The following is a 17,175-nucleotide window of genomic DNA, read 5'->3' on the forward strand; positions in this document are numbered from 1 at the left end:
TTGGTTGTGTGGTAAACTCTCCCGTGAACAAATGGGATGAAAGGATCCCGATTTGGACAGAGTTTGGAGTCTCTATTTTCTCTGCGCTACATCTCCCTGGGAGTGGTAGCAAGTACTTCAAAATACCATAATTACTATCAGTCTCGATCGGAAAACGTTCTAAACAAACGCCGCCCGTGCCTTCTGCGTTCTAGCCTATAGCCCCAGGCCCCGCTGCTGGGCACCATGTGACTGGTTGTTCGGGAGGCGGAAGTGAACTCCTGTCAAGAGCGAGTGTCAGACTACGACTCCCAGAAGTCTTTGTTCTTCGATCCAGCACACCACGTTCCTTCCCACGGCGACACGGCCACATTGTTTGGGTTGATGTCTGGGCTGGCCTCTGTCGCCTCTTCTTTCTTGCAGTGCAGTTGGTTCAGTGATTACTCTTGGTCAATCCTGGGTGTGGAGACCGCAGGACCAGAGCAAAGGCGGCCTGCGTCCCATATCGGGGCTCTCAATTTGGGGAAGAGAGTTAACACGTAGCTCCTTCTCAGGTTTACAGGTGTGGCAGCTGAGGCACACAGATTCCAGTGTGTCTTGGCCAATGTCACACAGAACAAAAGTGTCACAACCGGGACGTGGTCCCAATTCTGTCAAATTCCAGCCTTGCACCCTTTACAACTCCCTTCGCTGCTTCTTGATGGTGGTGTGAGGTTGTTTCGATGGCGGCGGGGATCTGGGAATCCAGAGGAGCCGGCCGGGGCCAGACGAATCCAGGCTGCTGCCCTCTGGTGGCAACTCTCGAGTATTACCTCGGCGCTCAACCGATGCTTCCGTCCTTTTATTCTTCGTCAACCTCTACGACATCTTCCCACTGGGAAAATATAGTTTTATCCCTCCTCCCGTCTACATTGTCCTGTGACTAGGGTCAGGGACCATGTGTGCTAGGGCCCTCCGACACCTCCAACTTCACGTGTCCCAAACCGTCTTCCTTCTCTTCCAATTCTAACCATGACCCAGCACCTGCCTTCTTATTGGTCTATTCGTTTTTTCTTCGACTGGTATTTCTTCATATGCGCTTGCTATTTACCAGGTACTGTCCTCAGCTCTGGGGCAGATTAAAGCTAATCTGGTTAGACACACTTCTCTTCCACATGGGATTCACAGTTATCACCTTCCCTTTAACCGATGAGGTAACTGAGGCCCCAAGAATTCATTCATTTGTTCTTTCACTCATTTATTCATTTGCAATGATTGAGCGCTTAACTGTAATCAAAGCACTGTCCTCAGAGCTTGGGAGAGTACATTAAAACAATAAACAGACACAATTCCCGCTGCAGTGAGGTCTCATTTTAAAGGTAGAGACAGACGATAGTATACAGAAATAGGTAAAGAGGGACAGAAAAAATGAATCAGTCAGACATTTACAGAAAGATGAATCAATCAGACATTTACAGAAAGGGGACTTGCCCACAGGGTGACATAGTCAAGAGCCAGAATTAGAACTCTTGCCACCAGATCCAGCTCCGTTCCTTTTGCATCACTGTAGATCGAACGATTTTCCTTCCTGTATCAAAAGTCTGAACGTCAGTGTTGCGTTTGACTCAAGCAATCGATCGATCCTTAGAGCTATTGTGTTTATTGGGTTCATTCTGCGTGACGGGTACCTGACTCAGCCTTTGGGGTAGTACATCCCAAAAATAAAAGGGACACGTTTCCTGGCCACAACGAGCTATCAGTCTCCAGGGGGAGACTGACACCAATACCAATAGGAATCATTACACTGTGGATCTAGACGGAAGGGCTGTGGTGGATCTTAAGGGGAGAAGCTCAGCGCGGCCACAGCCCTGTTCAAAGCCGCCCTTTGCAGGCTGGATATCGGCTACCCGAGCCTTCTGCAAGTCCACCAACGGCCTCGAGACATGTAGTTGGTAGGCGGAGGCGATCGCTGTCCAGAGAGAGCATCTGAATACGAATCCCAGAGGTTTTTGTGTTTCAAGCCTCCACAGTACCTTCCCGTCAGGGTCTGATTGATTGGCTCGGTGTCTAGCCTGGGTACTATGGGGATCTTACTGAGAGCGCCGGGTTCTAATGAGAGTTCGCTCCCATGGAATCATCTTGGGGAGGGCCAAGGGCAGCTGCCTGGACCAGCGGGGAGAGGGCTCATTCCATTCCAACCCCTCCCAATTTAAGGGGCCGGCCTTCATTACATGGGGCCGCTCAGTTCCATGGCGGCTTGTTGACTGGTAAACTCTCCCGTGAGCAAATGGGATGAAAGGATCTCGATTTGGACCGAGTTTGGGGTCTCTGAATTCTTTGCGCTATACCTCATTGGTAGTGGTAGCAAATACCTTCAAAATACCATAATTTGTAGCAATATCAATCAGAAACAGGTCTAAACAACTGCCGCCCGCCCATTCCTCTCTCTGGCCCATGGCCTCGGGTCCCGCCGCTGGACACGTTGGGGCTGGTAGTTCGGGAAGCGGAGGTGACCGCCACTCAAGAGCAAGGGTCACTCCCAGAAGTCTTTGGGACCCGATCCGCCAAGCCACACTCTCTCCCACAGCGACACAGCCTCATTGTTAGGGTGGGTGCCTGGGCAGGCCTCTGCCACATCCGCTTTGTCCACAGTCCTGTTGGTTCCGCGATCACTCGTGGCCCATTGCGGGTGTGGGGACTGTACGACCGGGGCAGAGGCAGCCTGAGACCCACATCGGGGCTCGCAGCATGCGGAAAATCGTTAGCACGTAGTTTATCCTCAGGTTTACACGTGTGGCAGCTGAGGGTACACAGAATCCAGACTGTCTTGGCCAAGGTCAAACAACACAAACAGTCAAACAGTGTCATAACCAGGACTTGGTCCCAGGTTTACCACGTCCCAGCCCTGCACCTTTAGCAACTCCCTTCGCTGCTTCTCGAGGCTGCTGCGAGGATGTTTCGATGGCGGAGGGCCTCTGGGAATCCGGAGCACCCGGCCGGGGCCAGATAAATCCGGACAGCTTCTGTCTTGTGGCAACTCTGGAGTAATACATGGGCGCTCAACCGATACTTCAGTCCTTTTGTCACCCTCTATGACATCTTCCTACTTGGAAAATATAGTTTTTGCCCTGTTCCCGTCTCCATTGTCCAGTTCCTTGGGCCATGGACCATGCTAGGGCACTCGGACACCTCCAACTACACATGTCCAAACCCGTTCTCCTTCTCTTCAAATTCGCCCTCAGCTTTTGCTGGAGTACAGCCCAAAAATAAAAGCGGCACGATCCCTGGCCGCAATAAACTTCCAGTCTCCAGAAGGAGACAGAAACCAATACGAAACAGTTCATTCTGCGAGCCTCACAAAGGCTTCGAGACAGTCCGTGGGACATGATGCGGATGGTAGTTCTGTAGGTGGAGGCGATTGCTGTCCAGAGAGAGCATCAGACTATGACTCCCTAAGGTATTTGGGCTTCCAGCCTCCACAGGACCTTACCGCCGAAAGTACAATTCAGCAGCAAAAACAAACAATCCCTGTTCACACTCTAGAATGGGAGAGACAGACATCAAAACAGGTGAACAAGCATCAGTGGAATCATTGCAAATAAAACTAATTATAAATATATACACATCATTAATAACAATGAATAGAATTATAATTATAAATATGCACAAGTTCTGTGTATTAGCGATTTGTCTGGCAAAGCCTCCTGGAGGAGGTGAGTATTCAGTAGAGCTTTGAAGGCCTGGAATTGTGTTAGTTTGGTGGATTTGAGGAGGGAGGGCACTCCAGGCCAGAGGTAGGACGTGACGGTGGGATAGGCAACAACGAGGCACAGTGTGAAGGTTAGCGGCAGAGTTGAGTGTGTGGGCTGGACTGTAGAAGGAGAGAAGGGAGATGAGGTAGGAGAGGGCAAGGTGATGGAGAGCTTTGAAGCCAGTAGTGAGGAGTTTGTGCTTGATACGGGAATTGATAGGCAATCACTGGAGATTTTTGAGGAGAGGGGTGACATTCCCAGAACGTTTGTGTAGAAAAATAGTCCAGGCAGCAGAGTGAAGCGGAGAGAGACAGGAGGTTGGGAAATCAGAAACGATCAGAAAAGATGCGGCGATCCAGTCGGGATATGATGAGTGATTGTACATGAGTGATTTTAGCGGTTTGGATGGAGAGGAATGGGCAGATCATGGCGATGTTGAGAAGGTGAGACCGGCAGGTTTTGCAGACGGATTGGATGTGTTAACCGCTCTCGATGATGTCATCATATGCTTATTTTGCTGCCATCGCATGTTAATTGTTAACTGCTCTCTGTGAAGTCATCATCTGCTTATTTTTTTTGTTGCCATAGCACGTTAATTGTTAACTACTCTCTGTGATGTCATCACCTACTTATTTTATTATTGCTACTGCATTATTGCTACTGCATGTTAATTGTTAACTACCCGCTGTGCTGTCATTTACCTTGCTGACCTCATCTATCAATTCTAGGCTGCCCCATCTAGGATCTATCAAATCCCCTGCTCCCAACTGCCCTTCCCATTCCTCACCTTCCCCTTCCCCTCTCCGACCCAGTTCTTTCCCTCCCTTTCCCCCATCCCCACCCCTCCCCCTCACTCCCTCCCTAGAATCTCTCTGTACCAGGGCCAAGCCTCAACTCCTTCCTTCCAACCCCCTCCCTCCTCTCGTCCCAGCCCCCACCCCATCCCAGTTCTACTTTCTCATCGCCACCCCTCTTCCCCTTCCCCCCGCCCAGGCCCCCGCCAACTCATCCCAATCCAAACCCTCCCTACCCCTCGCACCCTTCACCCTCCCTCCCCTCACTGAACAACTGCTGCCAAGTGTGGCCTTTGAAAACCCTGCTCCATTATAGGTAAGCTCCCTTTCACCCTGGACCTATTCCATTCCAGCTCTCTCCTCCTCCTCCTCGCGCAAACCGAAACATGGCTATCCGCGGATGACACGGTCTCTTCCGCTGCTCTCTCCAGCGGACGCCTCATTTTCTCCCACTACCCCAGACTCACCGGAAAAGGAGGAGGTGTCGGTTGCTTTCTCGCTCCCCAATGTGGCTTTCAAAATATCCCTCCTCCCACTTCCCTTTCCTTCCCTTCCTTTGAAGCCAATATTATTCGCCTCTACCACCCCCTCCAGATTCTTGTAGCCGAAATCTACCACCCCCCGCCCCACCTCCAGATTCTCTAACGATTTTGACCCCTTTCACACCTTCCTTCTCGACTTTTCCATGCCCACTCCGATCCTAGGAGACTTCAACATCCACATGGATGTCCCTGGTGATTCCTCTGCCGCCTGCCTTCTATCTCTCCTTGACACTGCCAACCTCCTGATCCACCCCACCTCGCCCACTCACCAACGTGGTCACACCCTCGAACTCAGGATCTCCTAACGCTGCACTATCGCCATCCTCACCACCTCTGAAATCCCTCTCTCTGATCATAACCTTCGCACCTGCCTCCTCACTCACACTCCTCTCCCTTGTAAATCTATATTACTACCTCACAGAGACCTCCACTCTCTCGACCCCATCCATCTTTCTCAGCGCAGCACACCCCACCTTGCCTCCCTAAGGTTCCTATCCAACCTTGATGACCAGATTACTGCTCTCAACTCCACCCTCTCTACTGAACTCAACGCGCTCGCTCCCCTTTCCCTTTGCCACTCTCGTACCACTAACCCACAGCCTTGGATCACTGCCACTGTCCACTTCCTTCACTCTTATGCTCGAGCTGCTGAACGCTGCTAGTAAAAGTCTAAACACCAAGCCATCCTTGTTCACTTCAAGTTTTTCCTTTCCTGCCTTAACTCTGACCTCTCTTCTGCCAGGCAAAACTATTTTGTCTCACTTATTGACACCCATGCCCTTCATCCTTGTTAGCTCTTCCGTACATTTAAGTCCCTTCTCGGGCACCCTGTTTCTCTCCCTCCCCCGTACCTCACCCCAACGATCTGGCCTCCTATTTCATTAGTAAAATTAACTCCATCAGGTCTGAGCTCCCCAAGTCACTCCTCCCCCTTCTCCCACACCCCGCTCTCAACCCTCTCTGCTACTCTCCCATCCTTCCCAGCAGTATCTTCAGATGAGATCTCTTCTCTCCTTTCATGTGCTACTATATACACCTGTGCTTCCGCGCCCATTCCCTCCCTCTCACCTTATGAAATCTCTCACCCCTTCCCTCCTCCCCTCCCTAAATTCAGTCTTCAACCGCTCACCCTCCACTTGTGGTGTATGAAGTCACGGACTCCCGTTAGGGTAAGTACGAAATCGTTTATTGGGTTAAGCAGCAAGACTTTTATATCTTTCAGTCACATTCTGTATTTTTCCATGTTCCTTTGTTTATAACTAACACAGCAATTCTGTAACCTTCAAAGCCAGTAACAAGCAACACCCGTCTATGCAAGGCCGTAGGGCCGAAAACAAGTAACTCTTGCCTGTACAAGGCTGTGATAGCAGAGACCAGCCTTTTGGCCACAGCTCTCCTCTCAGTTCCTTGTTTACTTGGCCCTGCTGTTCCCCACATCTCCCCCTCCTTTGTTTATAACTATGCCATTAATGAGCAACGCAAGGGAAATACAAATGTAAGATTGTTGCGTAGTGCATCTAAAGAAGAGAAACAATTCCCATACTGTGCATTGGTGAGGTTAATACAGTAAGTGCGGTTGCAATGGCTTATGGTAGCCGCTTGTGCCATCGCAAAGACGTAGGGATGTGAAGTGCAAATCATAATTGTGTAGCGTTAGCAGTATGATTAGACAAGGTAAGATTCCATAAGGTACGATTAATAAACGCGAAGCCTAAACGCTAAATTCCCTTATGTAATGGGGAGGCAGTGTTGTTGGCGGGCATATAAAACTGTAAAAGAGGCCCAGCCAACCCACTGCCATGCCAGGATACACTGTGGTTATGGATGCCGATGTTCCAGACACACCCGGGATGCTTATTAAAGTGTAATTCTTTGTTCCACGTTTGTCCCTCACTATCAAGTGTTGCTGAGGTGAAATCAGAATACAGCCGAAGTCGCTGTCATTACTAGTTGTCAGACAAAGGGGTGGAAGGTCAGTTACAAACTCAGTATTGTTGAGAGCAAAAAACTAGTATTGTTGGGCTCTCTGTCTATCGCCGGGGGCATCCGTACCCCACCTATCCATTCAGTGTCATTATTCCCGATAGGGTGTGTAGGATCCCACCAGGTTATAGGTTTGAAGACAGGAGGATCAAGAATATGTGCCCAGGAAAGACCATTCCCCGTGATAGGCAGGCAAAGATTTCCCATCAGGCTCCAGATCATAAACATTCTGACCGTGTTGAGCCCCGTATCAGGGGGCGCCGCCCGCGCCTTCGCCATCGTGGTGGTCCTCCGCAGATTGTGGTATCCTTGTCTTGAAGGGCTTGACACAACGCGCCGGCAACCAGTAGGGGCCGGAGGGCAGAGAAACACAGGCATACCCAAGGCCCCAGGTAATCAGAGGTGCAGGTCCTTGCCACTGTTCCGACACAAGAGGATTCGCGCCACGTAGTGTCTCGTCCAAAGTGGCGCTGTGCTGTCGTAAGGGACAAATCAGACAAGTTTAAAAAATTTAAAGCATATGTAGCCTTGTATAACCGTTCCTGGGGAGTCATTCCAGTGGGATTTCCCCCTCTTTTGTTTAAAAAACAAAGCTTTAAGCGTGTGGTGCATCCGTTCCACAATGGCTTGCCCTGTAGGGGAGTAAGAGATACCAGTAACATGGAGCACCCCCCAATCCTGGAGAAAGAGTTGTACCCTACGAGAGACATAGGCGGGGCCATTATCAGTTTTAATAGTAACCGGGACCCCCATGACGGCGAAAGAATGCAACCAATGTCGAACCACATCACGAGCCTTTTCACCTGCATGGGCAGTGGCCACGACAAGATGCGAGAAGGAATCAACAGTAACATGAACATAACGCAGTCTACCAAATTCGGCCACATGAGTGACATCGGATTGCCAAATGTCATTGGATCGAAGGCCGCGGGGATTTACCCCCGCAGGAATAGGTACTGAGGACAGTTGCTGACAATCAGGACAAGCGCGAACAACATCCCGTGCTTGTTGAATAGTTAGCGAAAATTGTTTGCGCAGAGACCGCACATTCTGGTGGAAAAACTCGTGTGAAAGCCGCGCCTGAGTCAACAGATTTGGCCGTACTACATGCATTGTTAAAGCATCCGCTACAGCATTGCCCTCGGTCAGCGGGCCAGGCAGTGCCGTATGTGATCTGATATGGACGACAAAATACGGGTGAGACCTTTGTGTTAACAGGCGCGATAATCGCAAAAGCAATTGAAATGAGGCGATTCTCCACTTCCTTAATAAAGGCCCCTTCTAGGCGCTGGACTATATCCGAGACGTACGCAGAGTCTACTATCAGATTCAGAGCTTCTGATGCAAATAATTCAAAGGCACGCACAGTGGAGGCCAATTCCACAATCTGGGTTGATCCCTGTACTTGGAAAACGTCCGATTCCCAATCGCCCGAGGCACCTTTCCAGACGACTACCGCCTTTCCTGTCTTTCCGGACCCATCTACAAAGGCTGTACGTGCCTTAGGCAGCGGAACATGTGAAAGCAGAGTCCGAGGTTGTAAAGGTATTTGAGGCAGCTATTGTAACAGTCTATGCCTCGGCAGGGTATAGACAATTGTTCCCAAAAAATCTACAACGGCAACCTGCAGAGCAAGGCTCTGGGAGAGCCTTTGCCTTGTTCCGTAGGGGGTCCAGGGCCTTCCTGCGATCATTATTGGCATTTTCAATTGCCAACTGAAACAATAACAACTGCTGAGCCTCCTCCAAAACAATCTGATGCTGTATGGCAGTTTCGAGCCTATCCAGAAACGTAACGTAAGGCTCCTGAGCACCCTGACGGACGGCAGCAAAAGAGGTCTCCCGCCGACCTGCATCAGGGACTTGTTTCAGCGCCTGCATGGTTAAAGAGGCAGCCTGGGTACAGGCCACCCGGCTTAATTGAACCTGTGCTTGGGGTGTGGCAAACTGCCCTTGGCCTACTAACTCATTCTCCCCAAGATTGATATTGTTAGCAAGGTTATCCATAACTTTCAGGGCAACAGCTTCCCGATACTCAGAGTCCCACACAGAGTACTGTGTCGGGCTATGCAACAACCGCAGCAAAGTGCGCCAGTTATGGGGTGTCATCACATACGATTCAGAGACGGCCACTATTAGATTCATTGTATAGGACGACTGTAACCCATAATCGCGAACACTTTTCCGCAACTCCTTAATCAACTCATAAGAGAGAGAGTCATATTGAGCCGGCCGCCCGGGATGATACACCACCGGCATCGCTTGCAGTAGCTGTACATCCCCTCGGCACAATGCCTCCTGCCGGCAGCCCGAAAGGGCCCCGGTATAGGCAGGCTGCGCCGTAGCAGGTGCAGCATATACATACGGCGGCGCAGCAGACAAAGGGGGAGCAAGGGGGGAGGGTGACCGATCGACGAACGGGATACCGCCTGCAAAATGTCCTTTAATGTGGGCGCGGCAGCAGCCATCGTTGTAAGAGGGGCCAAAGGCGGGTATAGATCAGATCCCTCCTTCGGGCCTGCAGTCCCAGAGTCAGAAGGATCGCCAGAGTCATTATGATCCTGGTCCCGATACAAGTCCTCGGGATCCGGAACAGCAGTGTACATCGGCTCCAATTCTCCTGTTGGTGACAAAACTTCAAAGGACAGGATGTCCTCTTGATCACTCCCTGCCCCCAAGTCGCTCGCTGCCGGCGCCCCCTGCAACACCCGTTCAGCGGGATGCAGCGCCCGCAGCGCCGTAAAAAAGTTTTCCATGTAATCAGTGCCCCTTTGGGGAGGGGCTGGGACAAGCTTTCACGAGTCTGTAGCTCCTGGCCCACCTTTTGCCGTAAGGTAAGATAATATGAACCACCCTCAGGGAACCATGTACAATGATCCCGAATCCATACTAATAACTGGACCAACTGCATAGGTGGCACCTTGAACCCCTGCTCCTTCAAAATACGCTGTAATATTTCGAGCTGTAATTTTTGCTCTCTCGTGGCTGACTGCCCCATGCTGTCAATTCTTCCACGGCTGCTCACCTCTACATCCTGCGGATGGTGATGTCCTAACGACTCCGGCCTGAGATTTTACGAACTCATATCCTCCGTCCAGCCGCGGGTACACCACCGGATCGTAAATTCAGATTTATATTCCCGATTCGGGCGCCATTTGTGGTGTATGAAGGCACGGACTCCGGCTAGGGTAAGCACGAAATCGTTTATTGGGTTAAGCAGCAAGACTTTTATATCTTTCAGTCACATTCTGCATTTTTCCATGTTCCTTTGTTTATAACTAACACAGCAATTCTGTAACCTTCAAAGCCAGTAACAAGCAACACCCGTCTATGCAAGGCCGTAGGGCCGATAACAAGGAACTCTTGCCTGTAGAAGGCTGTGATAACAGAGACCAGCCTTTTGGCCACTGCTCTCCTCTCAGTTCCTTGTTTACTTGGCCCTGCTGTTCCCCACATCCACTGGTTCCTTCCCCACTGCCTTTAAACATGCCCACATCTCCCCCATCCTAAAATAAACCCTTCTCCTCACCCCACCTCCCTTTCTAGTTATCTGATTATCGCCCTATCTCCCTCCTACCCTTCCTTTCCAAACTTCTATTATGAGTTGTCTACGCCCACTCCCTCGAATTCCTCAACACCACCTCTCTCATTGACCCCCTCCAATCTGGCTTCCGTCCCCTGCACTCCACAGAAACTGCTCTCTCAAAGGTCACAAATGACCTTCTTCTTGCCAAATCCAGTGGCTCCTACTCTGTCCTAATCCTCCTCGACCGCTCAGCTGCCTGTGGTCACTGTGGACCACCCCCTTCTCCTCAACGCACTATCCATCCTTGGCTTCACAGACTCCGTCCTCTCCTGGTCCTCCTCTTATCTTTCCGGCCGTTCGTTCTCAGTCTCCTTTGCGGGTTCCTCATCCCCCTCCCATCCCCTTACTGTAGGGGTTCCTCAAGGTTCAGTTATTTGTCCCCTTCTGTTCCCTATCTACACTCACTCTCTTGGTGAACTCATTCGCTCTCACGGCTTCAACTCTAATCTCTACGCTGATGACACCCAATCTACGTCTCTGCCCCTGCTCTCTCTTCCTCCCTCCAGGCTTATTTCTCCTCCTGCCTTCAGGACATCTCCATCTGGATGTGTGCTCGCCATCTAAAACTCAATATGTCCAAGACTGAACGCCTGATCTTCCCTCCCAAACCCTGCCTTTCCCGTCACTGTAGACGGCACTACCATCCTTCCTGACTCACAAGTCAGCAACCTTGGCGTCATTCTTGACTCCGTTCTCTCGTTCACCCCACACATCCAATCTGTCACCAAAACCTGCCGGTATCACCTCCAAAAGATTGCCAAGATCCGCGTTTTCCTTTCCATACAAACCGCTACCTTGCTGGTTCAATCTCTCATCCTAGCTCTACTGGATTACTGCATCAGCCCCCTCTCTGATCTCCCATCCTCCTGTCTCTCCCAAATTCAGTCTATACTTCACTCTGTTGCCCGTATTATCTTTGTGCAGAAACGCACTGGGCATGTTACTCCCCTCCTCAAAAATCTCTAGTGGTTGCCTGTCAACCTATGAATCAAGCAAAAACTCCTCACTCTAGATTTCAAGGTTTTCTATCACCTCGCCCCCTCCTACCCCACTTCCCTTCCCTCCTTCTACAGCCCAGTCTGCACCCTCTGCTCCTTTGCCGCTAACCTCCACACTGTTCCTCGTTTTCGCCTGTCCCACCATCGACCCCCGGCCCACGTCCTTCCCCTGGCCTGGAATGCCCTCCCTCCACACATGCGCCAAGCTAGCTCTCTTTCTCCCTTCAAAGCCCTACTGAGAGCTCACCTCCTCCAGGAGGCCTTCCCAGATTGAGCCCCCTTTTTCCTCTCCTCCTCAACCCCCCGCCCTACCTTCTTCCCCCCTACAGCACCTGTATATACATTTGTACAGATTTATTACTCTATTTATTTTGCTTCTACATATTTACTATTCTATTTATTTTGGTAATGATGTTCGTATAGCTTTAATTCTATTTGTTCTGACGATTTTGACGCCTTTCTACATGTTTTGTTTTGTTGTCTGTCTCCCCCTTTTAGACTGTGAGCCCATTGTTGGATAGGGACCGCCTCTCTATGTTGACGACTTGTATTTCCCAAGCGCTTTGTACATTGCTCAGCACACAGTAAGCGCTCAATAAATACGATTCAATGAATGAATGAATGAGGGTCCTAAAGGGTACACTCTCCCAGCTCCGTCTCTGGCATAAAACGTGTGTTTCTCTGTTCCAATTATCTCAGTCGTGGTCAGAGGGATTGTCTAAGGATTTGTCCAGATTTACAGCCATCCTTCAGGTCTAAAGACAGAGTCCCGACAGGGAAGGTTTTCCTATGTGTGCTGCTGTAGGAGAAGGCCCTACTTAATGTTCAGGATCTTTCCTTGATGCCGCATGGGAGAAATGCTAGGTACCCCTGTAGATTGTAAGCTCCATGTGGGCAAGGAACATGTCTACCACCTTTGTTGTACTGTACTCTCCAAAGCACTTAGTACCATGCTCTGCACATAATAAGTACTTAATAAATATCACTGCTTGATCGATTGCTTTAGACAGTGCTCCACACAGAGTAAATGCTCAATAAATACCATTGACTGATTGTCCAATTGATTGATTAGTATCTGTATCCTTCTCTAGACTTGTAAATATACTCCTCTAATAATACAATAATTTTGGTGCTTTTTAAGGGCGTACTAGGTGCAAAGCACTGTTCTAAGAACGGTGAGGATACAAGGTGATCAGGTGTCCCATGTGGGGCTCACAATCTTAATCCCCAATTTACAGATGAGGTAACTAAGGCACAGACAAGTTAAGTGGCTTGCTCAAAGTCACACAACTGACAAGCGGCAGAGCCGGGATTTGAACCCATGACCTCTGACTTCCAAGCCCGTGCTCTTTCCACTGAGCCAGGCTGCTTCTTTAGACTTGTAAACTCATTGTGAGCAGGGAATATGTCTAACAACTCAGTTATAGTCTACTCTCCCAAGTGCTTACTACAGTGCTCTGCACACAGTAAGCACTCAATAAATACCATTGATTGATCGATTGTGTGGTACAGTGTTCCACACAGAGTAAGTGCTCAATAAACACCATTGGTAAGTTGTCTGATTGATTAATATCTGTATCCTCCTCTATATTGTAACCTCATTGTGGTCAGGTAATGTTTCTGCCTACTCAGTTATACTGTACTCTCCCAACCAACTAGTACAGTGTTCTGTACATGGAAAGTGCTCAGTAAATACGATGGATTGATTGAATGATCGATTGATTAAATGCCTCTGTCCCCCATAGCGTGTAAGCTCAATGTGGACAGAAAACCTGTCTACCAGCTCTGTGTTACTGTACAATCCCAGGCACTTAGTACAGGGCTCTGAACACAGTAATCGCTCAGTAAAGACAATGTATTGATTGATTATTTGAGGAGGTGGGGTGAGCGGGGAAAGATACGGGGGTATAGAAGAGGGTACCAAGACCCAAGACACATTTGCCATTTCCCCAATTCCTGGAAGTCTGCCCCAAGCAACTCACAACAGTTCAATTGTATCAGATCAACAGTTACCCTTCATCCCAATGTATGCTTTTACACTCCCAATTCTTACCTCTAAATAGATTACTAATTGTATATTCAGTTTGTAATGGATTTACTTCATCCTGGCATTGGTACCCATCCCCGTAAAATTCTTACGTTCTCTGATGAGGACCACTGGTGTCTACTCTCTTCACTAAATTGTGAATTCCCTGAGGCCAGAATGTGCATGCATTCCTTTTTTAGAATTTGTTAAATGTTTAGTATGTGCCAGGCATCGTACTAAGTGCTAGAGTAGATATAAGATAATCAGTCAGTCAGTTGGTCAGTTGTATTTATTGAGTGCTTATTGTGTGCAGAACACTGTACTAGGTGCTTAGGAGAGTACAATAAAACAATACAAAAGATGCATTCCCTGTCCACAATGAGCTTACAGGCTAGAGGGAGAGGCAGACGTTAACGTAAATGAATAATGAATATGGGTATAGGCGCATTGGTATTGGATGGAAGAAGGGAGCAAATTAGCATGGCAAAGAAGGGAGTGGTAGAAAGGAAATCTGGGCTTATTCATGGAAGACGTTTTGGAAGATCTGTGCTTTAAGTAAGGCTTTGAAAGTTGGGAGAGTGATCATCCATCTGATTTGAAGAAGAAGGGTACTCCAGCTCAGAGACAGGATGTGGGTGATGGGTCGGTAGTGAGATAGATTAAATCGTGGTACAGTAAGTAGGTTAGCACTAGGGAAGTGAGGTGTGCAGGCTGGGTTGCAGCAGTGAGGTGAAATAGGAGGGGGCAAGCTGATTGAGTGCTTTAAAACTAATGATAAGGAGTTTCTGCTTGATGTGGAGGTGGATCAGAAACCACTGGAGGTTCCTTAGAAGTGGGGAAACATGGCCTGAACGTTTATGTAGTATAATGATCCGGGAAGCAGAGTGAATCATGGACTGGAATGGAGAAAGAAAAGAGAAACGGAGGTCAGCAAGGAGGCTGATGCAGAAATCAAAGTGGGACAGGGTAAGTGATTGGATTAATGTGGTAGAAGTATGGAAGGAGAGGAAATAAAATTATTTTATGTACTTTAATATTTGAGTACTGTCAACCAAATTGAAGTACAACAGAAGGGCAAGATATAGTCTTTGCAAATAAAGAGCCTAGACTTTACTAATGTTTTACAGGTGATTGTGAATGCCTGAGTTCTAAAATGACAAATGGGAAAATGTAATTTGATTGGAAAATCCTCCCGGATGAGTTGGGTTTCCAGGAAGAATTTGGAAATGGGGAGAAATGAGGCTTGGCAGGTTTGAAGGAAGGAGGGCGCACCAGGCAGGTGGAAGGGTACAATCCAAAGGTTGTAGGCGGGAAAGTTCAGACTGAGACACGGTAAGAAAGTCTGGGGCAATTGGACAGTGTGAGCTGGGGTGTATTGGGAGAAGGGAATGGGTAGGTAAGAGAGAAAGACCTGATTTAGGATGGTCCACGGTATTGGCCTGATATATCTCCAATTTCCAGAGTTGAAACAGAGACCAATTATTAATCATGAAAACGGAATGATGATAAGTCCATTATTGTTGTTCTAGGAAGGAGTCCCAGAGTGGGAAGCAAGTGGGACGGGTCAATTATTTAGGTTTTAACGGCTGAGACCACAGGGTTCCCAGGATCCCGGCCTTCTCAGATTCCCGGACAGTGAACTGCCTCAGCCAAGCTCGGGCCCGTCCTCCCATGGGGAATCCCCCAGGAAATAACTCGGCCATCGTCTGAGGGGACGGCACAGCCATCCGGAGAACCGAAAGGGGGAGGAATGATCCTGACAGCCCCCTCCCCTCACCCAGACCTTTCTGCCACCCCCACCAGCGTCCAGGATCGACGAGGTGGAGTGAGCCTCTCTCTCAGCAGAGGTAGATGCTCCCCAGCCAAGGACAGGCCCAGTGATTCTGGAGAGGAGCAGGGGAAGGTGAGGGGCAGGGAAGGAAAATTTCAATATAAGCCCAGGATACAACAGGAATTTTCCTGATCTTTCTTAATAATAATAATTGTGGTATTTCGTAAGTGCTTACCAAGTGCCAACACCATACACAGTGCTGAAATATATAGGAAATAATTAGATTGGACACTTTCCCTGTCCTGCATGGGACTCACTTTCTTAAACCCCATTTTACAGATAAGGAAACGGAGGAAAAGAAATAGTTAAGTGACTTGCCCGAGATAAGTGGCAGAGTCGGGATTAAGACCAAGGTTCCCTAGATTCCCAGTACCAACCATTTTCCACTAGGTTGTGCTGCTACTCCAATTATGTAGAAATATACGACCACGATCCTTGCAGATGTTTGTAAATGGAATAGACGTCTATGAGTCATGAATGGTTTCCCTGCCGCCCTGAACCAAGACAGGTTGATTGGAAGAGATGAACAACCTGATTAGTGTTTAGTACAGTGTCTGGAATATAGTGAGTGTGAAATATTACCATAAAACCTCCCGGGATTTCCTCCAACCCAAATATTTTCTCCTCTCCTGTGAACTTTTCTCTGGAATATTATTCTCATCCCTATCTTTCCTAAATGTCCTTAGGAAGTCAACGTCAATTCCTGGAAAATGACCGATGTCACCGAGAAGACAGAATTCATCCTGCTGGGATTCTCGGAAGTCCGGGAGCTGCAGCTGATTCAGGCCACGCTGTTCCTCCTGATCCACCTGGTGGCCCTGATGGAGAATCTCCTCATCTTCGCCGTCACCACCCTCGACTGGTGCCTCCACACCCCCATGTACTCCTTCCTCAGAAACCTGTCAATCCTCGACCTCTGCTACATCTACATCATCGTCCCCAAATTAATCTACAAATCTCTGACCAACAAGACAACCAACTCCTTAGAGGGCTATGCCGTCCAGGTCTTCTCCTGGGTCTGGTTTGCTGGCTCAGAGCTGTCCATCTTCACGGTGATGTCCTACAACCGTTACGCTGCTATCTGCCTCTCCCTGAGGTACGAGGTCGTCATTGTTCATGAGGTAGGTGGGAAGTTGGCCGCCGCCCTCTGACGCAGTGGGGGCCTGTTTGCAGCAATGCGTTCAGCTGGGAGGTTCTCCCTGTCCTTCTGCGGGTTCAACACCATCCCCCAGTTGTTCCATGACGTCCCTCTTCTGCTGAAGGTCACCTGCTCCAAGAAGCACATCGCCATAGACACGACTGTAATTTTAGGGCAGCCTTACATGTCGTCTGCTTTATTTCTATCATTGTCTTGTACGCACGCATCTTCTGGAACGTGCTGAGGACGCCGGTCACCAAGGGCCGGGACAAAGCCTTCTCCAACTGCCTGCCCCACCTCGTCTTCGTCACTGCTTTCCTCTCTACGGGTGCATTTGTCAACTTCAAGTCGCCCTCAGACTCATCCGTGATTGTGGACCTGCTGGTGTCCTTGTTCTATGCAGCGATATGCTTTGCTCTGAACCCCCTTATCTACAGCCTCAGGAACCGGGACATGAAAGCCGCTATGGGCAGGATCCTTAATGGATCACTCACCCAGCCTCTGCTCTGGGGCAAACTGTCTCCTTCCTTGTGCAAATAATCTCACATCACCACTTAACCAAGGAATT

The sequence above is a fragment of the Tachyglossus aculeatus genome, unplaced genomic scaffold, assembly GCF_015852505.1.
Source record: "Tachyglossus aculeatus isolate mTacAcu1 unplaced genomic scaffold, mTacAcu1.pri scaffold_67_arrow_ctg2, whole genome shotgun sequence".
In the NCBI taxonomy this organism is placed as follows: Eukaryota; Metazoa; Chordata; class Mammalia; order Monotremata; family Tachyglossidae; genus Tachyglossus; species Tachyglossus aculeatus.